General features: G+C 32.1%; 5 non-coding genes across 5 annotated transcripts; all 5 read left to right on the forward strand.

Annotated features, from left to right (window-relative positions):
• Window positions 1-4,683: 4,683 nt before the first annotated feature.
• TRNAR-UCU (transfer RNA arginine (anticodon UCU)) lies at window positions 4,684-4,754 on the forward strand. Its single transcript has one exon. It is a non-coding gene; the product is annotated as a tRNA-Arg (tRNA).
• A 7,029-nt stretch (window positions 4,755-11,783) lies between these two features.
• TRNAR-CCU (transfer RNA arginine (anticodon CCU)) lies at window positions 11,784-11,856 on the forward strand. The gene has a single exon. It is a non-coding gene; the product is annotated as a tRNA-Arg (tRNA).
• A 3,894-nt stretch (window positions 11,857-15,750) lies between these two features.
• TRNAR-CCU (transfer RNA arginine (anticodon CCU)) lies at window positions 15,751-15,823 on the forward strand. Its single transcript has one exon. It is a non-coding gene; the product is annotated as a tRNA-Arg (tRNA).
• A 3,886-nt stretch (window positions 15,824-19,709) lies between these two features.
• TRNAR-CCU (transfer RNA arginine (anticodon CCU)) lies at window positions 19,710-19,782 on the forward strand. Its single transcript has one exon. It is a non-coding gene; the product is annotated as a tRNA-Arg (tRNA).
• Window positions 19,783-23,668: 3,886 nt separating this feature from the next.
• On the forward strand, window positions 23,669-23,741 carry TRNAR-CCU (transfer RNA arginine (anticodon CCU)). Its single transcript has one exon. It is a non-coding gene; the product is annotated as a tRNA-Arg (tRNA).
• The last annotated feature ends 2,148 nt before the right edge of the window (window positions 23,742-25,889 follow it).

Consider the following 25,889-nt stretch of genomic DNA (forward strand, 5'->3'; position numbering starts at 1 on the left):
CAGATTGATCTCCTTATTTATTGCTATGTCATAAAAGGTATAATAAAGCTTAAAACAGAAACTAATACAATCATTAATAATGTCAGAAAAGGATTTCATGTGCCTATAATATAAAACTTAAAGTTGTGCTGTACGTTCATTTATAGCTGTTGAAACTTAAACATATATAATCAGAGTACAGTATAATAAAGTTTAAAAAACAAAAAACATAAAATAAATTTACTTTTAATGCTGCGATATATTAAGCAGATGCCTCTAGATCAGAGACAGGGGTGTTGGTGGATCACATACACTAGACTGTTCCCCAATCTTTTTGAACAACCGTTGCAAAGTAGCTTACTTCGTGTATTTTGGTTTTTTTCTTTAATTTTGTTTGAATGAAACAGACATAATTTCTTATTATTTTATAAAGTTCTTTTGTTCCACTTCTGCAATTACATTTCTAGTCATCTGGATACATTCATCAATAGAAATTCTTTCTTCCACTTTCTCATCTTCATCTGTACTTTCGTCATGGTATTTTTTTTTCTGCTTGCCTTGCCGAACCATCTCCACAATCTCTCTATCAGAGAGTTAACAAACAACTGGCACTTTGTCAGTAACAACTAGCACTTTGTCATTAACATTCGTCAATTCCTCCATATTTTCTTCTGTAACATCTTTGGTTACTTCAAGACACTTTGAGTCTGGCATTCTCTTAGCTTACTTTACCAATTCTGGAATCAATTTCTTTTTATTGGAAACGTCTTTTAATTCAGCTTGTGTCAGCCACTCTGCAGTGTATTTTATCCAAGGCAGAAGCGAGTAGCCACATTACATCTACACATAACATTTACACATTACACCTACACATTACATCTACACATTACACCTACACATTACATTTACACATTACACCTACACATTACATCTACACATTACACCTACACATTACATCTACACATAACATCTACACATAACATCTACACATTACTTCTACACATAACATCTACACATTACTACACATTACATCTACACATAACATCTACACATTACATCTACATATAACATCTACACATTACATCTACACATAACATCTACACATTACATTTACACATTACACCTACACATTACATCTACACATTACATTTACACATTACATCTACACATTACATTACTTCTACACATTACATCTACACATTACTTCTACATGTTATCTGCACATCTACGCATCACATCTACACATTACTTCTACACATTAAATCCTTCATAAAAATCAACAGGCTTCCCATTATTCACTGAAACAGTGCATGAATTCCAATCTGTATTTATATTTCAGTGAATGTAATATGCCCTAGTCACAGGACTGAACTAAAGAGATGCAGTTAGGAGGGAGGTACAACCCAATAACATTCAATAAAAGTTCTGGTTTGGGATGGGCCAAACAATTATCAAAAAGCAAAACTAGGGTACACTTTAGATCGAGGTCACTAGATTGCGCTCTAACTTCCCATACCTAACCAATAGAGTGCGTTCTAACTTCCCATACATAGCCAATAGAGTGCATTCTAACTTCCCATACGCAGCCAATAGAGTTGCAGTTCGTACTAACTTCCCTGACGTGGCCAATAGAGTTGCAGTGCGTTCTAACTTTCCATACGTAGCCAATAGAGTTGCAGTGTGTTCTAACTTCCCATACATAGCCAATAGAGTGCGTTCTAACTTCCCATACATAGCCCATAGAGTGCATTCTAACTTCCCATACGTAGCCAATAGAGTTGCAGTGCGTACTGACTTTCCTGACGTAGCCAATATAGTTGCAGCGCGTTCTAACTTCCATACGTAGCCAATAGAGTTGCTGTGCGTTCTAACTTCCCATGCGTAGCCAATGGAGTTGCAGTGCGTTCTAACTTCCCTTACATAGTAATCTTCAAACAATTCAAGACAATTACATTGTTATTCACCCTTTATTGTTACTTCGATAGATAACTCCTTTTTTCTTAAATCATAAACTGTTGATGAACCAGTTCCACGGAACTTACACACAAAGCCCTCGCCAAAGTTCCTTTATCTATTTTTTTCAGTAATTTCACCTTTTCAAGTATAAATAATTTATACTTACACTTATTAGCACTAGCGCCACCTTCCACAACTCTTGATTTCGGGGTTAACGTAATTTAGGTTTAAAATATAGACAAAATATGAGGTTAAACAGAAGTATATCACAAAAACACTGAACTTGAGATGTAAACAAACCTTGTCGCCGCTAATAGCGCTGTCCTGATGACTAATGGTGACAGATTTAAATTGTGCCGGACTAAAGAGTTTCTGTTGTGTGTGGGGAAGTATACTGTTACTGCCAGAGGTTTGTAGAAAAACTAGTAATGGAGTGATGAAAAAATCCTAAAATGTCAATTTTTAGGCCTAACTAAAATTATTAACTTAACATTAATAACTTAACAGTCAATGTAAAGAAAACATATAACAATATATCACACTATATATCAGTTCTGACTAACCCACAAGTAAAAGCTGATTTAGTATTATTAATATTATAGATAGTAAATTTATTGTATTAGTTCTATTATAGATGGTAAACTCAGCGGAGTATTGTATTAGTGCCGTTATGCATGGTAAACTTCGCAAATTATTATATTAATGCTATTGTAATGGTAAACTTAGTGAAGTGTTACACATTAATGTTGTCGTTATACGTGGTAAACTTAGTGAAGTTTTACACATTAATGTTGTCGTTATACGTGGTAACTTAGTGAAGTGTTACACATTAACGTTGTCGTTATACATGGTAAACTTAGTGAAGTGTTAAATATTAACGTTGTTGTTGCACATGGTAAACTTAGTGAAGTGTTACACATTAATGTTGTCGTTATACGTGGTAAACTTAGTGAAGTGTTACACATTAATGTTGTCGTTATACGTGGTAAACTTAGTGAAGTGTTACACATTAATGTTGTCGTTATACGTGGTAAACTTAGTGAAGTGTTACACATTAACGTTGTCGTTATATGTGGTAAACTTAGTGAAGTGTTACACATTAATGTTGTTGTTGCACATGGTAAACTTAGTGAAGTGTTACACATTAACGTTGTCATTATACGTGGTATCTTAGTGAAGTGTTACACATTAGCGTTGTCGTTATACGTGGTAAACTTAGTGAAGTGTTACACATTAATGTTGTCGTTATACGTGGTAAACTTAGTGAAGTGTTACACATTAATGTTGTCGTTATACGTGGTAAACTTAGTGAAGTGTTACACATTAATGTTGTCGTTATACGTGGTAAACTTAGTGAAGTGTTACACATTAATGTTGTTGTTGCACATGGTAAACTTAGTGAAGTGTTACACATTAACGTTGTCATTATACGTGGTATCTTAGTGAAGTGTTACACATTAGCGTTGTCGTTATACGTGGTAAACTTAGTGAAGTGTTACACATTAATGTTGTCGTTATACGTGGTAAACTTAGTGAAGTGTTACACATTAATGTTGTCGTTATACGTGGTAAACTTAGTGAAGTGTTACACATTAACGTTGTCATTATACGTGGTAAACTTACTGAAGTGTTACACATTAACGTTGTCATTATACGTGGTAAACTTAGTGAAGTGTTACACATTAGCGTTGTCGTTATACGTGGTAAACTTAGTGAAGTGTTACACATTAGCGTTGTCGTTATACGTGGTAAACTTAGTGAAGTGTTACACATTAGCGTTGTCGTTATACGTGGTAAACTTAGTGAAGTGTTACACATTAATGTTGTTGTTGCACATGGTACACTTTGAAGTTTAAGTAAAAATTCATTCTAAAACAACTTTCTTCCAGAACTGATCCCAAAAACACAGTAAACAGCAACCCCCACTTTCACCAACAGCAGCCGTTCCTAGAGACGTACACGACTTTATCCCAACAGTTACTTCTGGACAGTATCACCTTACCAGCCATAGTAATGGCCCTTTTCTTTTGGTTTCAACAATTAATACCACTTTTTTGGTTCATGACTAAGTAACTAGTCACATGTACCACAATACCGCAACATACCAAGTCCCCTTTTGTTATATCTTCTGTTCTGTCAGTTTTCGTCCTCCATATCTGTACAGCGTAATGTCTTCGGTCTTATGTTGGAAGAAACGGTGTTTCCGTTACCAAAGCACTGATAGCCCTCGTGTAGCTATGTAATTTACAAGAAAAAATTGTCTGTTATATCTTCCCCTGTGTACCATAACATGAAATTTTCTGTCTCTATATTTTCCCTCAGACTATTCTGTCCCACAAGTCTTGTCAATGAGTCACCTTTCATTATCACCGTCTTACCATCCACGCTACTGTGACCTCATTTGTTTTCTTTCTTCTTCCCTCCAATTGTTACTCATCTACAGAAGGTTGAAATCTGTTGCTCAACAGAATAGGGTCATTACTATAACATTAATTAATTTTAGCCTTAATAGTACTCTTTCTACATCCTGAAAGTGAATGCCAGCTGAACTGCTCCTTGCATATAATAGTTCGCTGCTTCTGAAATGTGAACTGGAACAAATTTATGACAGAATATATTTTGTCTAAGATTAATATTCCATGTTCAATATTCTATAATTATAAAGTAAAGGCATAAATTATAAAATGTAAGAATGTCGTATACAATTGAGAATTACCATCAGTGTATTAAGGGATAATAATTAAACACGTCCTCGTGGCCTAATGGATAAGGCGTCGGTCTCTAACCGAAGACTGCGGGTTCGAGTCCCGCCGAGGATAAGAGTAGAGTGCAACCCAGAATTATTTAATTATTTTTAAAGCTGATGAAAGAAGCTTTCTTCACATGACCTCTTTCTCCACTGCTGGTATAAACCCGCTTGAAGAAAACGCAATATACGGACCTTCACTGCGTTATATTCTGTACATGTTCAGGGAGGGCCGAACGTGTACATACATAAATCCACTTCAATCTATAAATTGTGTCTCTCCTACACTATAATTTTATTTCAAAATGCTTCGAGTTATGGTTTTCATTATAGTAATGGAATATCGTAAGTGTTCAAGAGTCTCTAAAGTGTGCAAATTGATAAAATAGCATTTTAAATTTTGATTTAAACAAATTTTTGGAAATATTGTTTATTGTTGAAACTTCAACAGTAATATAAATAAAGGACAAACAACCTTTTTTATTTCTTCAATTTTTCTACGTTCATTTTAAATGTACATATCTTTATGTACGTTCTTTATTAAATTTTTTTTAGAATATTTCCTCAATCATTTAAATTTTTCAAATTACTATTAACGTATTTTTGAATTGTATCTTTTTCCTACATCATGTTGCATCGTATTATATCCGATTAATTTACAATAAACTCAATATAACGAACGGGTTATGTTAATATACCGTTAGTGTTCCATTTCAAATCCTTTTGGGAAATAATTTCCTTAAACAAAGTAACCTGTATTATTTTATAGGAGGATTCAAATAATAACAGTTGTTTTGTAACCTTTCACGTCAACATGTGACCGTTTTATGCATCTCGGCTACACCACCTATAAAATAAATTGAATATTAAAATCATATAAAATCATAAAGTCAGCATTAATTATTCGTATAGTTGTCAACGTTTCTCTTAAACTCATTCAAATTTCGTGCATATACAACTTTCGAATGCAACGAATTCTATTAATTATTATGTCAAACCTTACAAACAATTCAATGTATTTTAAAAGTAGAAGAATAAAGTTGAACATCATATTCCAAATATGGACTAATCAGTGACCTATATGACAGATTATAAACTTTAACCATTGCATTGAATATTTCTGTAAATACAACCTAAAATCCACCGCAACAGTGCACTGCAAGGACGCCTTTAGAAACTAGTGGAACACTTCTATGGTTAATAATAATTGAATATTTCTACTAACAACCTAAAATCTTGTTTGCTTTATCACCAGCAATTGTGCATAACATTGATGACTTTAGAAACTAATCGAACACTGCTAATGATTAATAATTGAATATTTATCTTAATACAACGTAAGATCTTGTTTGCTTTACTACTAGCAACAGTACATCGCGTGGACGGCTTTAAAAACTAATCGAACACTGCTAAGGTTAATAATAATTGAATATTTCTGTAAAGTCAATGTAAAATCATATTTGCCTAAATTCTAGCAACAGTACATCAATTGGGCGGCTTCAGAAAATAATGAAACACTGTTAATGTTAATCTCGTTTAAATCATACGTTTGATTCAAATTATCATAACCACAAAATCTTTGTTTTACATTTATTATAACTGAAAACCATCTACCATGTATTTGGTTCATTCCCTACATGATCTAAATCCTTTTTGAAATCAGCAGCATACTTTGAACAGCTTGCAAAACACAAGACCATCATATCATCTGTGAATTTAAGTGTTTTTTCCAATTTATTCATTTATATCTTTGACGTAAATCAAAACAGTACAAAGATCCTAAGACACGTTTGTTAGTTATTCACTTGTGACACAACTATCGTTTCAATAAACTTCTCTATAAAATCACTTTTAGTTCTTTCATTCAGCCGTTCTTCTATCCAATTTGCTAATTTCTACCTCAAACCTATAGATATAATTTCTACCAGCCCCTCACATGGCATTTTTGTTAACCAAGTCAGAATAAATGCAGTTATCTTGCTTTCCATCTGTTACGTTTATCAGATATTCAAGATGTGGAATGCTGCTTAAATTTTGTTCAGTAAAATAGATTTTAAAAAATTAACAATCCGAACATCTCGTAACTATCAAATAACTTGAGTATTTAAAGAATCGTCATTAAACATTTTCTATATTCATACAGTATCTCAGAAATGGAATCAGTAGACCTTCTCACAACAAGTAATTCTTGTTGCATTCCACCAAATTTGATTTTTTCTAATTTTTAACCAAATTATCTTTATTCTTCATTCTTTGAGACATTGAACTTTGTAGATCAATGATCAGTTGTACCAAGATATTCCTCAATCATTTCTATATTTGAAGTTAACACTGAGGCCAAAATACCATTATTTCTTGAAGATTCCAAACTAATAGGTGAGCATATCCATCTTTAACAGTTTCCAAAATATTTCTCCCTCCTTGTTTCACTCTAGCATTTCCAAATCGATATTTTAAATTAAAATTATTCATAATTACGACTTCATTAACAGCTAAGCTCTTGATCTCAATGTAAAGATTCTACCTAATTTCATCAGTATCATCTGTTGATCTCGAACAAATTTACTTTTCCCTTTATGGCTGAAACCCAAACGGATTCAACGTCAAACACGATTACATTAAAAATGTAAACAATTCTGTAATATTCTTCTTTTGCCTACCCTTTCCCTTAAAATACAAAAGTTTATATTGCTTAACAAATGTACTTACATAACTATGTTTGAAAGAACAGAGACCAGACATTTGTGTAATACTCATTCTTAATAGGAGATGAGACACTCAATTAATTACAAATTGAATGGATAACATACGGCAATGACAACAATTATTAACTCAAAACAGTAAAGGCAACATAAATTATGAAATGTAAAAATGTCGTATACAATTCATAATTACCATCAGTGTATTAAGGGACAATACAAAAACACGTCCTCTTGGCCTAATGGATAAGGCGTCGAACTCCAAAGACTGCGGAGTCGAGTCCCGCCGAAAATTATAGTGGAGTATAATTCAAAATTACTTTATTATTTTTAAAGATGATTAAAGAAGCTGTTTTCACATGACCTCTTTCTCCACTGTTGATATAAAACCCGCTTGAAGAAAACGCGTATATTCAAAACTTCACTGCGTAATATTCTATACATGTTCAGAGAGACACAAACGTGTCCGTAAATAAATCCACTTCAATCTATAAAGTGTGTCTCTCCTACACTCTAATATTTACTTCAAAATGCTTCGAGTTATGGTTTTTTCATTATAGTAATGGCATATCGTAAATGTTCAAAAGTCTGTAAAGTGTGCAATTTGATAAAAATACCATTTTAAATTGTGATTTAAACAAATTTTTAGAAATATTGTTTGATGTTCAAACTTCAACAGTAATATAAATAAAGGACAAACAACCTTTTTTATTTCTTGAATTTTTCTACGTTCATTTTAAATGTACATATCTTTATGTACGTTCTTTATTAAAATTTTTTAGAATATTTGTTCAATCATTTAAATTACTATTAACGTATTTTTGAATTGTATCTTTTTTCCGACATCATGTTGCATCGTATTATATCCGATTAATTTACAATAAACTCAATATAACGAACGGGTTATGTTAATATACCGTTAGTGTTCCATTTCAAATCCCTTTGGGAAATAATTTCCTTAAACAAAGCAACCTGTATTATTTTATACGAGGATTCAAATAATAACAGTTGTTTTTGTAACCTTTCACGTCAACATGTGACCGTTTTATACATTTCGACTGCTCCATCTGTAAACTAAATTGAATATTAAAATCATATAAAAATCATAAAGTCAGCATTAATTATTCGTATAGTTGTCAACGTTTCTCTTAAACTCATTCAAATTTCTTGCATATACAAAATCCGAATGCAACCAATTCTACTAATTATTATCTCAAACCTTACAAACAATTCGATGTCTTTTTAAAAGTGGAAGGATAAAGTTGAACATAATATTCCAAATATGGACTAATCAGTGTTAAGGCGTGTGTTTCGTAATCTGAGGGTCGCGCCAAACATGCTCGCCCTCCCAGCCGTGGGGGCGTTATAATGTGACGGTCAATCCCATTATTCGTTGGTAAAAGAGTAGCCAAAGAGTTGGCGGTAGGTGGTGATGTCTTACACTGCTAAATTAGGGACGGCTAGCACAGATAGCCCTCGAGTCGCTTTGTGCGAAATTCCAAAAAACCAAACTAATCAGTGACTTACACCACAGAGTATAAATTTTTAACCATTGCATTGAATATTTCTGTAAATACAACCTAAAATCCACCGCAACAGTGCACTGCATGGACGCCTTCAGAAACTAGTCGAACACTTCTAAGGTTAATAATAATTGAATATTTCTCTACTAACAACCTAAAATCTAGTTTCCTTTATCACCAGCAATTTTGCATAGCTTTGATGACTTTAAAAACTAATCGAACACTGCTAAGGTGAATAATAATTGAATATTTATCTTAATACAACGTAAGATCTTGTTTGCCTTGCTACTTGCAACAGTACATCGCTTGGGCGGCTTTAAAAACTAATCGAACACTGCTAAGGTTGATAATAATTGAATATTTCTGTAAAATCAACATAAAATCATGTTTTCCTCAACCCTAGCAACAGTACATCAATTGGGCGGTTTCAGAAAATAATAAAACAATGTTAATGTTAATCTCGTTTAAATCATACGTTTGATTCAAATTATCATAACCATAAAAACTTTGTTTTACACTTATTATAACTGAAAACCGTCTATCATATATTTGGTTCATTCCCTACATGATCTAAATCCTTTTGAAATAAGATCATACTTTGAACAGCTTGCAAAACACAAGACCATCATATCATCTGTGAATTTAAGTGTGTTTTTTCCAATTTATTCATTTATATCTTTGACGTAAATCAAAACAGTACAAAGATCCTAAGACACGTTTGTTAGTTATTCACTTGTGACACAACTATCGTTTCAATAAACTTCTCTATAAAATCACTTTTAGTTCTTTCATCCAGCCGTTCTTCTATCCAATTTGCTAATTTCTACCTCAAACCTATAGATATAATTTCTACCAGACCCTCACATGGCATTTTTGGTTAACCAAGTCAGAATAAATGCAGTTATCTTGCTTTCCATCTGTTACATTTATCAGATATTCAAGATGTGGAATGCTGCTTAAATTTTGTTCAGTAAAAATAGATTTAAAAAAAATTAACAATCCGAACATCTCGTAACTATCAAATAACTTGAGTATTTAAAGAATCATCATTAAACATTTTCTATATTCATACAGTATCTCAGAAATGGAATCAGTAGACCTTCTCACAACAAGTAATTCTTGTTGCATTCAACCAAATTTGATTTTTTCTAATTTTTAACCAAATTATCTTTATTCTTCATTCTTTGAGACATTGAACTTTGTAGATCAATGATCAGTTGTACCAAGATATTCCCCAATCATTTCTATATTTGAAGTTAACACTGAGGCCAAAATACTATTATTTCTTGTAGGTTCCTTACTAATAGGTGAGCATATCCATCTTTAACAGTTTCCAAAATATTTCTCCCTCCTTGTTTCACTCTAGCATTTCCAAATCGATATTTTTAAATTAAAATTAATCATAATTACCACTTCATTAATAGCTAAGCTCTTGATCTCAATGTAAAGATTCTTCCTAATTTCATCAGTATCATCTGTTGATCTCGAACAAATTTACTTTTCCCTTTATGGCTGAAACCCAAACGGATTCAACGTCATCCCTATCGTCTTTGATATTTTCTCCTTTAACACGATGTAACCCACATTTCCTCTTTTAAATTCTATCCGTATTAAGTAGCCTGTAACACAATATTCCAAAGCAACTTCTGTCATCAAAACCATCAGTTGTTAACAGTGTTTCAGTTGTTCTTATTATATCAAAACCCTCCAATCCCACTCGTACTGTACAGTCATCTATTTTATTTCTGATATTTCTAATCTATGAATAATAACAATAAAGCTTATTCTTATAATTACTTATATCTTCATTTCCTTTACTGAACATTTGTCGGCCTCTTAATGTTTCCACATTGAGTTTTTCATTGCTCTCACTACTGTTTAGACTTATTTTAAAACAACACTTTGAGCCGAGTTAACAGAGATATGAAACATAGCAGCACATGTCCATTTTAAATGTAAAAAATTCATTCCTGAAAACGCGTTTCTTCCTCCGAACTGATCCCATAAAACACACCAGCAAACTCACTCATTTTTACCCACTATTCTTAACCCAGCATTCATTCCTAGAGACGTACTTACGACTTTATCCCAACAGTTACTTCTGGACAGTATCACCAACACAATAAAAATGTGGCCTTTTTCGGCTTTTGCTTTCAACAATCCTTTCTACTTTTTGATTACGTTCTATGACCTAAGTAACTAGTCTTACATGTACCACAATACCTGTATATCACCAAGTCCCCTTTGTTATATCTTCTGTTCTGTCAGTTATAGTCCTCCATCTGTACAGCGTAATGTCTTCGGTGTTATGTTGGAAAAAGCGGTGTTTCCGTAACCAAAGCACTGATAGCCCTCGTGTAGCTATGTAATTTACAAGAAAAATTGTCTGTTATATATCTTCCCCCTGTGTACCATAACATGAAATTTTGTCTCTATATTTTCCCTCAGACTATTCTGTTCACAAGTCTTGTCAATGAGTCACCTTTCATTATCACCGTCTTATCATCCACGCGCTACTGTGACCCTCATTTGTTTTCTTTCTTCTTCCCTCCAATTGTTACTCATCTACAGAAGTTGAAATCTGTTGCTCAACAGAATAGGGTCATTACTATAACATTAATTAATTTTAGCCTTAATAGTACTCTTTCTACATCCTGAAAGTGAATGCCAGCTGAACTGCTCCTTGCATATAATAGTTCAAGCTGCTCCTGAAATGTGAACTGGAACAAATTCATGACAGAATATATTTTGTCTAAGATTAATATTCCATGTTCAATATTCTATAATTATAAAGTAAAGGCAACATAAATTATAAAATGTAAGAATGTCGTATACAATTGAGAATTACCATCAGTGTATTAAGGGATAATAATTAAACACGTCCTCGTGGCCTAATGGATAAGGCGTCGGTCTCCTAAACCGAAGACTGCGGGTTCGAGTCCCGCCGAGGATAAGAGTAGAGTGCAACCCAGAATTATTTAATTATTTTTAAAGCTGATGAAAGAAGCTTTCTTCACATGACCTCTTTCTCCACTGCTGGTATAAAACCCGCTTGAAGAAAACGCAATATACGGACCTTCACTGCGTTATATTCTGTACATGTTCAGGGAGGGCCGAACGTGTACATACATAAATCCACTTCAATCTATAAATTGTGTCTCTCCTACACTATAATTTTTATTTCAAAATGCTTCGAGTTATGGTTTTTCATTATAGTAATGGAATATCGTAAGTGTTCAAGAGTCTCTAAAGTGTGCAAATTGATAAAAATAGCATTTTAAATTTTGATTTAAACAAATTTTTGGAAATATTGTTTATTGTTGAAACTTCAACAGTAATATAAATAAAGGACAAACAACCTTTTTTATTTCTTCAATTTTTCTACGTTCATTTTAAATGTACATATCTTTATGTACGTTCTTTATTAAAAATTTTTTTTAGAATATTTCCTCAATCATTTAAATTTTTCAAATTACTATTAACGTATTTTTGAATTGTATCTTTTTTCCTACATCATGTTGCATCGTATTATATCCGATTAATTTACAATAAACTCAATATAACGAACGGGTTATGTTAATATACCGTTAGTGTTCCATTTCAAATCCTTTTGGGAAATAATTTCCTTAAACAAAGTAACCTGTATTATTTTATAGGAGGATTCAAATAATAACAGTTGTTTTTGTAACCTTTCACGTCAACATGTGACCGTTTTATGCATCTCGGCTACACCACCTATAAAATAAATTGAATATTAAAATCATATAAAAATCATAAAGTCAGCATTAATTATTCGTATAGTTGTCAACGTTTCTCTTAAACTCATTCAAATTTCGTGCATATACAACTTTCGAATGCAACCAATTCTATTAATTATTATGTCAAACCTTACAAACAATTCAATGTATTTTTAAAAGTAGAAGAATAAAGTTGAACATCATATTCCAAATATGGACTAATCAGTGACCTATATGACAGATTATAAACTTTTAACCATTGCATTGAATATTTCTGTAAATACAACCTAAAATCCACCGCAACAGTGCACTGCAAGGACGCCTTTAGAAACTAGTGGAACACTTCTATGGTTAATAATAATTGAATATTTCTCTACTAACAACCTAAAATCTTGTTTGCTTTATCACCAGCAATTGTGCATAACATTGATGACTTTAGAAACTAATCGAACACTGCTATGATTAATAATAATTGAATATTTATCTTAATACAACGTAAGATCTTGTTTGCTTTACTACTAGCAACAGTACATCGCGTGGACGGCTTTAAAAACTAATCGAACACTGCTAAGGTTAATAATAATTGAATATTTCTGTAAAGTCAAGGTAAAATCATATTTGCCTAAATTCTAGCAACAGTACATCAATTGGGCGGCTTCAGAAAATAATGAAACACTGTTAATGTTAATCTCGTTTAAATCATACGTTTGATTCAAATTATCATAACCACAAAATCTTTGTTTTACATTTATTATAACTGAAAACCATCTACCATTTATTTGGTTCATTCCCTACATGATCTAAATCCTTTTGAAATCAGAGCATACTTTGAACAGCTTGCAAAACACAAGACCATCATATCATCTGTGAATTTAAGTGTGTTTTTTCCAATTTATTCATTTATATCTTTGACGTAAATCAAAACAGTACAAAGATCCTAAGACACGTTTGTTAGTTATTCACTTGTGACACAACTATCGTTTCAATAAACTTCTCTATAAAATCACTTTTAGTTCTTTCATTCAGCCGTTCTTCTATCCAATTTGCTAATTTCTACCTCAAACCTATAGATATAATTTCTACCAGCCCCTCACATGGCATTTTTTGTTAACCAAGTCAGAATAAATGCAGTTATCTTGCTTTCCATCTGTTACGTTTATCAGATATTCAAGATGTGGAATGCTGCTTAAATTTTGTTCAGTAAAAATAGATTTTAAAAAATTAACAATCCGAACATCTCGTAACTATCAAATAACTTGAGTATTTAAAGAATCGTCATTAAACATTTTCTATATTCATACAGTATCTCAGAAATGGAATCAGTAGACCTTCTCACAACAAGTAATTCTTGTTGCATTCCACCAAATTTGATTTTTTTCTAATTTTTAACCAAATTATCTTTATTCTTCATTCTTTGAGACATTGAACTTTGTAGATCAATGATCAGTTGTACCAAGATATTCCTCAATCATTTCTATATTTGAAGTTAACACTGAGGCCAAAATACCATTATTTCTTGAAGATTCCAAACTAATAGGTGAGCATATCCATCTTTAACAGTTTCCAAAATATTTCTCCCTCCTTGTTTCACTCTAGCATTTCCAAATCGATATTTTTAAATTAAAATTATTCATAATTACGACTTCATTAACAGCTAAGCTCTTGATCTCAATGTAAAGATTCTACCTAATTTCATCAGTATCATCTGTTGATCTCGAACAAATTTACTTTTCCCTTTATGGCTGAAACCCAAACGGATTCAACGTCATCCCTATCGTCTTTGATATTTTCTTCTTTAACACGATGTAACTCACATTTCCTCTTTTAAATTCTATCCGTATTAAGTAGCCTGTAACACAATATTCCAAAGCAACTTCTGTCATCAAAACCATCAGTTGTTAGCAGTGTTTCAGTTGTTCTTATTATATCAAAACCCTCCAATCCCACTCGTACTGTACAGTCATCTATTTTATTTCTTATATTTCTAATCTATGAATAATAACAATAAAGCTTATTCTTATAATTACTTATATATTCATTTCCTTTGCTGAGCATTTGTCGGCCTCTTATTGTTTCCACATTTAGTTTTTCATTGCTCTCACTACTGTTTAGCCGTATTTTAAAACAACACATTGAGCCGAGTTAACAGAGATATGAAACATAGCAGCACATGTCCATTTTAAATGTAAAATTTCATTCCTGAAAACGCGTTTCTTCCTCCGAACTGATCCCATAAAACACACCAGCAAACTCACTCATTTTTACCCACTATTCTTAACCCAGCTTTCATTCCTAGAGACGTACTTACGACTTTATCCCAACAGTTACTTCTGGACAGTATCACCAACACAATAAAAATGTGGCCTTTTTCCTCTTTTGGTTTCAACAATCCTTTCTACTTTTTGATTACGTTCTATGACCTAAGTAACTAGTCTTACATGTACCACAATACCTGTATATCACCAAGTCCCCTTTGTTATATCTTCTGTTCTGTCAGTTATAGTCCTCCATCTGTACAGCGTAATGTCTTCGGTCTTATGTTGGAAGAAACGGTGTTTCCGTTACCAAAGCACTGATAGCCCTCGTGTAGCTATGTAATTTACAAGAAAAATTGTCTGTTATATATCTTCCCCCTGTGTACCATAACATGAAATTTTGTCTCTATATTTTCCCCTCAGACTATTCTGTCGACAAGTCTTGTCAATGAGTCACCTTTCATTATCACCGTCTTATCATCCACGCGCTACTGTGACCCTCATTTGTTTTCTTTCTTCTTCCCTCCAATTGTTACTCATCTACAGAAGTTGAAATCTGTTGCTCAACAGAATAGGGTCATTACTATAACATTAATTAATTTTAGCCTTAATAGTATTTTTTCTACATCCTGAAAGTGAATGCCAGCTGAACTGCTCCTTGCATATAATAGTTCAAGCTGCTCCTGAAATGTGAACTGGAACAAATTTATGACAGAATATATTTTGTCTAAGATTAATATTCCATGTTCAATATTCTATAATTATAAAGTAAAGGCAACATAAATTATAAAATGTAAGAATGTCGTATACAATTGAGAATTACCATCAGTGTATTAAGGGATAATAATTAAACACGTCCTCGTGGCCTAATGGATAAGGCGTCGGTCTCCTAAACCGAAGACTGCGGGTTCGAGTCCCGCCGAGGATAAGAGTAGAGTGCAACCCAGAATTATTTAATTATTTTTAAAGCTGATGAAAGAAGCTTTCTTCACATGACCTCTTTCTCCACTGCTGGTATAAAACCCGCTTGAAGAAAACGCAATATACGGACCTTCACTGCGTTATATTCTGTACATGTTCAGGGAGGGCCGAACGTGTACATACATAAATCCACTTCAATCTATAAATTGTGTCTCTCCTACACTATAATTTTTATTTCAAAATGCTTCGAGTTATGGTTTTTCATTATAGTAATGGAATATTGTAAGTGTTCAAGAGTCTCTAAAGTGTGCAAATTGATAAAAATAGCATTTTAAATTTTGATTTAAACAAATTTTGGAAATATTGTTTATTGTTGAAACTTCAACAGTAATATAAATAAAGGACAAACAACCTTTTTTATTTCTTCAATTTTTCTACGTTCATTTTAAATGTACATATCTTTATGTACGTTCTTTATTAAATTTTTTTTTAGAATATTTCCTCAATCATTTAAATTTTTCAAATTACTATTAACGTATTTTTGAATTGTATCTTTTTTCCTACATCATGTTGCATCGTATTATATCCGATTAATTTACAATAAACTCAATATAACGAACGGGTTATGTTAATATACCGTTAGTGTTCCATTTCAAATCCTTTTGGGAAATAATTTCCTTAAACAAAGTAACCTGTATTATTTTATAGGAGGATTCAAATAATAACAGTTGTTTTGTAACCTTTCACGTCAACATGTGACCGTTTTATGCATCTCGGCTACACCACCTATAAAATAAATTGAATATTAAAATCATATAAAAATCATAAAGTCAGCATTAATTATTCGTATAGTTGTCAACGTTTCTCTTAAACTCATTCAAATTTCGTGCATATACAACTTTCGAATGCAACGAATTCTATTAATTATTATGTCAAACCTTACAAACAATTCAATGTATTTTAAAAGTAGAAGAATAAAGTTGAACATCATATTCCAAATATGGACTAATCAGTGACCTATATGACAGATTATAAACTTTTAACCATTGCATTGAATATTTCTGTAAATACAACCTAAAATCCACCGCAACAGTGCACTGCAAGGACGCCTTTAGAAACTAGTGGAACACTTCTATGGTTAATAATAATTGAATATTTCTCTACTAACAACCTAAAATCTTGTTTGCTTTATCACCAGCAATTGTGCATAACATTGATGACTTTAGAAACTAATCGAACACTGCTATGATTAATAATAATTGAATATTTATCTTAATACAACGTAAGATCTTGTTTGCTTTACTACTAGCAACAGTACATCGCGTGGACGGCTTTAAAACTAATCGAACACTGCTAAGGTTAATAATAATTGAATATTTCTGTAAAGTCAATGTAAAATCATATTTGCCTAAATTCTAGCAACAGTACATCAATTGGGCGGCTTCAGAAAATAATGAAACACTGTTAATGTTAATCTCGTTTAAATCATACGTTTGATTCAAATTATCATAACCACAAAATCTTTGTTTTACATTTATTATAACTGAAAACCATCTACCATGTATTTGGTTCATTCCCTACATGATCTAAATCCTTTTGAAATCAGCAGCATACTTTGAACAGCTTGCAAAACACAAGACCATCATATCATCTGTGAATTTAAGTGTGTTTTTTCCAATTTATTCATTTATATCTTTGACGTAAATCAAAACAGTACAAAGATCCTAAGACACGTTTGTTAGTTATTCACTTGTGACACAACTATCGTTTCAATAAACTTCTCTATAAAATCACTTTTAGTTCTTTCATTCAGCCGTTCTTCTATCCAATTTGCTAATTTCTACCTCAAACCTATAGATATAATTTCTACCAGCCCCTCACATGGCATTTTTTGTTAACCAAGTCAGAATAAATGCAGTTATCTTGCTTTCCATCTGTTACGTTTATCAGATATTCAAGATGTGGAATGCTGCTTAAATTTTGTTCAGTAAAAATAGATTTTAAAAAATTAACAATCCGAACATCTCGTAACTATCAAATAACTTGAGTATTTAAAGAATCGTCATTAAACATTTTCTATATTCATACAGTATCTCAGAAATGGAATCAGTAGACCTTCTCACAACAAGTAATTCTTGTTGCATTCCACCAAATTTGATTTTTTCTAATTTTTAACCAAATTATCTTTATTCTTCATTCTTTGAGACATTGAACTTTGTAGATCAATGATCAGTTGTACCAAGATATTCCTCAATCATTTCTATATTTGAAGTTAACACTGAGGCCAAAATACCATTATTTCTTGAAGATTCCAAACTAATAGGTGAGCATATCCATCTTTAACAGTTTCCAAAATATTTCTCCCTCCTTGTTTCACTCTAGCATTTCCAAATCGATATTTTTAAATTAAAATTATTCATAATTACGACTTCATTAACAGCTAAGCTCTTGATCTCAATGTAAAGATTCTACCTAATTTCATCAGTATCATCTGTTGATCTCGAACAAATTTACTTTTCCCTTTATGGCTGAAACCCAAACGGATTCAACGTCATCCCTATCGTCTTTGATATTTTCTTCTTTAACACGATGTAACTCACATTTCCTCTTTTAAATTCTATCCGTATTAAGTAGCCTGTAACACAATATTCCAAAGCAACTTCTGTCATCAAAACCATCAGTTGTTAACAGTGTTTCAGTTGTTCTTATTATATCAAAACCCTCCAATCCCACTCGTACTGTACAGTCATCTATTTTATTTCTGATATTTCTAATCTATGAATAATAACAATAAAGCTTATTCTTATAATTACTTATATATTCATTTCCTTTGCTGAGCATTTGTCGGCCTCTTATTGTTTCCACATTTAGTTTTTCATTGCTCTCACTACTGTTTAGCCGTATTTTAAAACAACACATTGAGCCGAGTTAACAGAGATATGAAACATAGCAGCACATGTCCATTTTAAATGTAAAATTTCATTCCTGAAAACGCGTTTCTTCCTCCGAACTGATCCCATAAAACACACCAGCAAACTCACTCATTTTACCCACTATTCTTAACCCAGCTTTCATTCCTAGAGACGTACTTACGACTTTATCCCAACAGTTACTTCTGGACAGTATCACCAACACAATAAAATGTGGCCTTTTTCCTCTTTTGGTTTCAACAATCCTTTCTACTTTTGATTACGTTCTATGACCTAAGTAACTAGTTTTACATGTACCACAATACCTGTATATCACCAAGTCCCCTTTGTTATATCTTCTGTTCTGTCAGTTATAGTCCTCCATCTGTACAGCGTAATGTCTTCGGTCTTATGTTGGAAGAAACGGTGTTTCCGTTACCAAAGCACTGATAGCCCTCGTGTAGCTATGTAATTTACAAGAAAAATTGTCTGTTATATATCTTCCCCCTGTGTACCATAACATGAAATTTTGTCTCTATATTTTCCCCTCAGACTATTCTGTCCACAAGTCTTGTCAATGAGTCACCTTTCATTATCACCGTCTTATCATCCACGCGCTACTGTGACCCTCATTTGTTTTCTTTCTTCTTCCCTCCAATTGTTACTCATCTACAGAAGTTGAAATCTGTTGCTCAACAGAATAGGGTCATTACTATAACATTAATTAATTTTAGCCTTAATAGTACTCTTTCTACATCCTGAAAGTGAATGCCAGCTGAACTGCTCCTTGCATATAATAGTTCAAGCTGCTCCTGAAATGTGAACTGGAACAAATTTATGACAGAATATATTTTGTCTAAGATTAATATTCCATGTTCAATATTCTATAATTATAAAGTAAAGGCAACATAAATTATAAAATGTAAGAATGTCGTATACAATTGAGAATTACCATCAGTGTATTAAGGGATAATAATTAAACACGTCCTCGTGGCCTAATGGATAAGGCGTCGGTCTCCTAAACCGAAGACTGCGGGTTCGAGTCCCGCCGAGGATAAGAGTAGAGTGCAACCCAGAATTATTTAATTATTTTTAAAGCTGATGAAAGAAGCTTTCTTCACATGACCTCTTTCTCCACTGCTGGTATAAAACCCGCTTGAAGAAAACGCAATATACGGACCTTCACTGCGTTATATTCTGTACATGTTCAGGGAGGGCCGAACGTGTACATACATAAATCCACTTCAATCTATAAATTGTGTCTCTCCTACACTATAATTTTTATTTCAAAATGCTTCGAGTTATGGTTTTTCATTATAGTAATGGAATATTGTAAGTGTTCAAGAGTCTCTAAAGTGTGCAAATTGATAAAAATAGCATTTTAAATTTTGATTTAAACAAATTTTGGAAATATTGTTTATTGTTGAAACTTCAACAGTAATATAAATAAAGGACAAACAACCTTTTTATTTCTTCAATTTTTCTACGTTCATTTTAAATGTACATATCTTTATGTACGTTCTTTATTAAATTTTTTTTTAGAATATTTCCTCAATCATTTAAATTTTTCAAATTACTATTAACGTATTTTTGAATTGTATCTTTTTTCCTACATCATGTTGCATCGTATTATATCCGATTAATTTACAATAAACTCAATATAACGAACGGGTTATGTTAATATACCGTTAGTGTTCCATTTCAAATCCTTTTGGGAAATAATTTCCTTAAACAAAGTAACCTGTATTATTTTATAGGAGGATTCAAATAATAACAGTTGTTTTGTAACCTTTCACGTCAACATGTGACCGTTTTATGCATCTCGGCTACACCACCTATAAAATAAATTGAATATTAAAATCATATAAAAATCATAAAGTCAGCATTAATTATTCGTATAGTTGTCAACGTTTCTCTTAAACTCATTCAAATTTCGTGCATATACAACTTTCGAATGCAACGAATTCTATTAATTATTATGTCAAACCTTACAAACAATTCAATGTATTTTAAAAGTAGAAGAATAAAGTTGAACATCATATTCCAAATATGGACTAATCAGTGACCTATATGACAGATTATAAACTTTTAACCATTGCATTGAATATTTCTGTAAATACAACCTAAAATCCACCGCAACAGTGCACTGCAAGGACGCCTTTAGAAACTAGTGGAACACTTCTATGGTTAATAATAATTGAATATTTCTCTACTAACAACCTAAAATCTTGTTTGCTTTATCACCAGCAATTGTGCATAACATTGATGACTTTAGAAACTAATCGAACACTGCTATGATTAATAATAATTGAATATTTATCTTAATACAACGTAAGATCTTGTTTGCTTTACTACTAGCAACAGTACATCGCGTGGACGGCTTTAAAACTAATCGAACACTGCTAAGGTTAATAATAATTGAATATTTCTGTAAAGTCAATGTAAAATCATATTTGCCTAAATTCTAGCAACAGTACATCAATTGGGCGGCTTCAGAAAATAATGAAACACTGTTAATGTTAATCTCGTTTAAATCATACGTTTGATTCAAATTATCATAACCACAAAATCTTTGTTTTACATTTATTATAACTGAAAACCATCTACCATGTATTTGGTTCATTCCCTACATGATCTAAATCCTTTTGAAATCAGCAGCATACTTTGAACAGCTTGCAAAACACAAGACCATCATATCATCTGTGAATTTAAGTGTGTTTTTTCCAATTTATTCATTTATATCTTTGACGTAAATCAAAACAGTACAAAGATCCTAAGACACGTTTGTTAGTTATTCACTTGTGACACAACTATCGTTTCAATAAACTTCTCTATAAAATCACTTTTAGTTCTTTCATTCAGCCGTTCTTCTATCCAATTTGCTAATTTCTACCTCAAACCTATAGATATAATTTCTACCAGCCCCTCACATGGCATTTTTTGTTAACCAAGTCAGAATAAATGCAGTTATCTTGCTTTCCATCTGTTACGTTTATCAGATATTCAAGATGTGGAATGCTGCTTAAATTTTGTTCAGTAAAAATAGATTTTAAAAAATTAACAATCCGAACATCTCGTAACTATCAAATAACTTGAGTATTTAAAGAATCGTCATTAAACATTTTCTATATTCATACAGTATCTCAGAAATGGAATCAGTAGACCTTCTCACAACAAGTAATTCTTGTTGCATTCCACCAAATTTGATTTTGTCTAATTTTTAACCAAATTATCTTTATTCTTCATTCTTTGAGACATTGAACTTTGTAGATCAATGATCAGTTGTACCAAGATATTCCTCAATCATTTCTATATTTGAAGTTAACACTGAGGCCAAAATACCATTATTTCTTGAAGATTCCAAACTAATAGGTGAGCATATCCATCTTTAACAGTTTCCAAAATATTTCTCCCTCCTTGTTTCACTCTAGCATTTCCAAATCGATATTTTTAAATTAAAATTATTCATAATTACGACTTCATTAACAGCTAAGCTCTTGATCTCAATGTAAAGATTCTACCTAATTTCATCAGTATCATCTGTTGATCTCGAACAAATTTACTTTTCCCTTTATGGCTGAAACCCAAACGGATTCAACGTCATCCCTATCGTCTTTGATATTTTCTTCTTTAACACGATGTAACTCACATTTCCTCTTTTAAATTCTATCCGTATTAAGTAGCCTGTAACACAATATTCCAAAGCAACTTCTGTCATCAAAACCATCAGTTGTTAACAGTGTTTCAGTTGTTCTTATTATATCAAAACCCTCCAATCCCACTCGTACTGTACAGTCATCTATTTTATTTCTGATATTTCTAATCTATGAATAATAACAATAAAGCTTATTCTTATAATTACTTATATATTCATTTCCTTTGCTGAGCATTTGTCGGCCTCTTATTGTTTCCACATTTAGTTTTTCATTGCTCTCACTACTGTTTAGCCGTATTTTAAAACAACACATTGAGCCGAGTTAACAGAGATATGAAACATAGCAGCACATGTCCATTTTAAATGTAAAAAATTCATTCCTGAAAACGCGTTTCTTCCTCCGAACTGATCCCATAAAACACACCAGCAAACTCACTCATTTTTACCCACTATTCTTAACCCAGCTTTCATTCCTAGAGACGTACTTACGACTTTATCCCAACAGTTACTTCTGGACAGTATCACCAACACAATAAAATGTGGCCTTTTTCCTCTTTTGGTTTCAACAATCCTTTCTACTTTTGATTACGTTCTATGACCTAAGTAACTAGTTTTACATGTACCACAATACCTGTATATCACCAAGTCCCCTTTGTTATATCTTCTGTTCTGTCAGTTATAGTCCTCCATCTGTACAGCGTAATGTCTTCGGTCTTATGTTGGAAGAAACGGTGTTTCCGTTACCAAAGCACTGATAGCCCTCGTGTAGCTATGTAATTTACAAGAAAAATTGTCTGTTATATATCTTCCCCCTGTGTACCATAACATGAAATTTTGTCTCTATATTTTCCCTCAGACTATTCTGTCCACAAGTCTTGTCAATGAGTCACCTTTCATTATCACCGTCTTATCATCCACGCGCTACTGTGACCCTCATTTGTTTTCTTTCTTCTTCCCTCCAATTGTTACTCATCTACAGAAGTTGAAATCTGTTGCTCAACAGAATAGGGTCATTACTATAACATTAATTAATTTTAGCCTTAATAGTACTCTTTCTACATCCTGAAAGTGAATGCCAGCTGAACTGCTCCTTGCATATAATAGTTCAAGCTGCTCCTGAAATGTGAACTGGAACAAATTTATGACAGAATATATTTTGTCTAAGATTAATATTCCATGTTCAATATTCTATAATTATAAAGTAAAGGCAACATAAATTATAAAATGTAAGAATGTCGTATACAATTGAGAATTACCATCAGTGTATTAAGGGATAATAATTAAACACGTCCTCGTGGCCTAATGGATAAGGCGTCGGTCTCCTAAACCGAAGACTGCGGGTTCGAGTCCCGCCGAGGATAAGAGTAGAGTGCAACCCAGAATTATTTAATTATTTTTAAAGCTGATGAAAGAAGCTTTCTTCACATGACATTTTTCTCCACTGCTGGTATAAAACCCGCTTGAAGAAAACGCAATATACGGACCTTCACTGCGTTATATTCTGTACATGTTCAGGGAGGGCCGAACGTGTACATACATAAATCCACTTCAATCTATAAATTGTGTCTCTCCTACACTATAATTTTTATTTCAAAATGCTTCGAGTTATGGTTTTTCATTATAGTAATGGAATATTGTAAGTGTTCAAGAGTCTCTAAAGTGTGCAAATTGATAAAAATAGCATTTTAAATTTTGATTTAAACAAATTTTTGGAAATATTGTTTATTGTTGAAACTTCAACAGTAATATAAATAAAGGACAAACAACCTTTTTTATTTCTTCAATTTTTCTACGTTCATTTTAAATGTACATATCTTTATGTACGTTCTTTATTAAATTTTTTTTTAGAATATTTCCTCAATCATTTAAATTTTTCAAATTACTATTAACGTATTTTTGAATTGTATCTTTTTTCCTACATCATGTTGCATCGTATTATATCCGATTAATTTACAATAAACTCAATATAACGAACGGGTTATGTTAATATACCGTTAGTGTTCCATTTCAAATCCTTTTGGGAAATAATTTCCTTAAACAAAGTAACCTGTATTATTTTATAGGAGGATTCAAATAATAACAGTTGTTTTGTAACCTTTCACGTCAACATGTGACCGTTTTATGCATCTCGGCTACACCACCTATAAAATAAATTGAATATTAAAATCATATAAAAATCATAAAGTCAGCATTAATTATTCGTATAGTTGTCAACGTTTCTCTTAAACTCATTCAAATTTCGTGCATATACAACTTTCGAATGCAACGAATTCTATTAATTATTATGTCAAACCTTACAAACAATTCAATGTATTTTAAAAGTAGAAGAATAAAGTTGAACATCATATTCCAAATATGGACTAATCAGTGACCTATATGACAGATTATAAACTTTTAACCATTGCATTGAATATTTCTGTAAATACAACCTAAAATCCACCGCAACAGTGCACTGCAAGGACGCCTTTAGAAACTAGTGGAACACTTCTATGGTTAATAATAATTGAATATTTCTCTACTAACAACCTAAAATCTTGTTTGCTTTATCACCAGCAATTGTGCATAACATTGATGACTTTAGAAACTAATCGAACACTGCTATGATTAATAATAATTGAATATTTATCTTAATACAACGTAAGATCTTGTTTGCTTTACTACTAGCAACAGTACATCGCGTGGACGGCTTTAAAACTAATCGAACACTGCTAAGGTTAATAATAATTGAATATTTCTGTAAAGTCAATGTAAAATCATATTTGCCTAAATTCTAGCAACAGTACATCAATTGGGCGGCTTCAGAAAATAATGAAACACTGTTAATGTTAATCTCGTTTAAATCATACGTTTGATTCAAATTATCATAACCACAAAATCTTTGTTTTACATTTATTATAACTGAAAACCATCTACCATGTATTTGGTTCATTCCCTACATGATCTAAATCCTTTTGAAATCAGCAGCATACTTTGAACAGCTTGCAAAACACAAGACCATCATATCATCTGTGAATTTAAGTGTGTTTTTTCCAATTTATTCATTTATATCTTTGACGTAAATCAAAACAGTACAAAGATCCTAAGACACGTTTGTTAGTTATTCACTTGTGACACAACTATCGTTTCAATAAACTTCTCTATAAAATCACTTTTAGTTCTTTCATTCAGCCGTTCTTCTATCCAATTTGCTAATTTCTACCTCAAACCTATAGATATAATTTCTACCAGCCCCTCACATGGCATTTTTTGTTAACCAAGTCAGAATAAATGCAGTTATCTTGCTTTCCATCTGTTACGTTTATCAGATATTCAAGATGTGGAATGCTGCTTAAATTTTGTTCAGTAAAAATAGATTTTAAAAAATTAACAATCCGAACATCTCGTAACTATCAAATAACTTGAGTATTTAAAGAATCGTCATTAAACATTTTCTATATTCATACAGTATCTCAGAAATGGAATCAGTAGACCTTCTCACAACAAGTAATTCTTGTTGCATTCCACCAAAT

The sequence above is a fragment of the Tachypleus tridentatus genome, chromosome 13, assembly GCF_004210375.1.
Source record: "Tachypleus tridentatus isolate NWPU-2018 chromosome 13, ASM421037v1, whole genome shotgun sequence".
Lineage (NCBI taxonomy): Eukaryota > Metazoa > Arthropoda > Merostomata > Xiphosura > Limulidae > Tachypleus > Tachypleus tridentatus.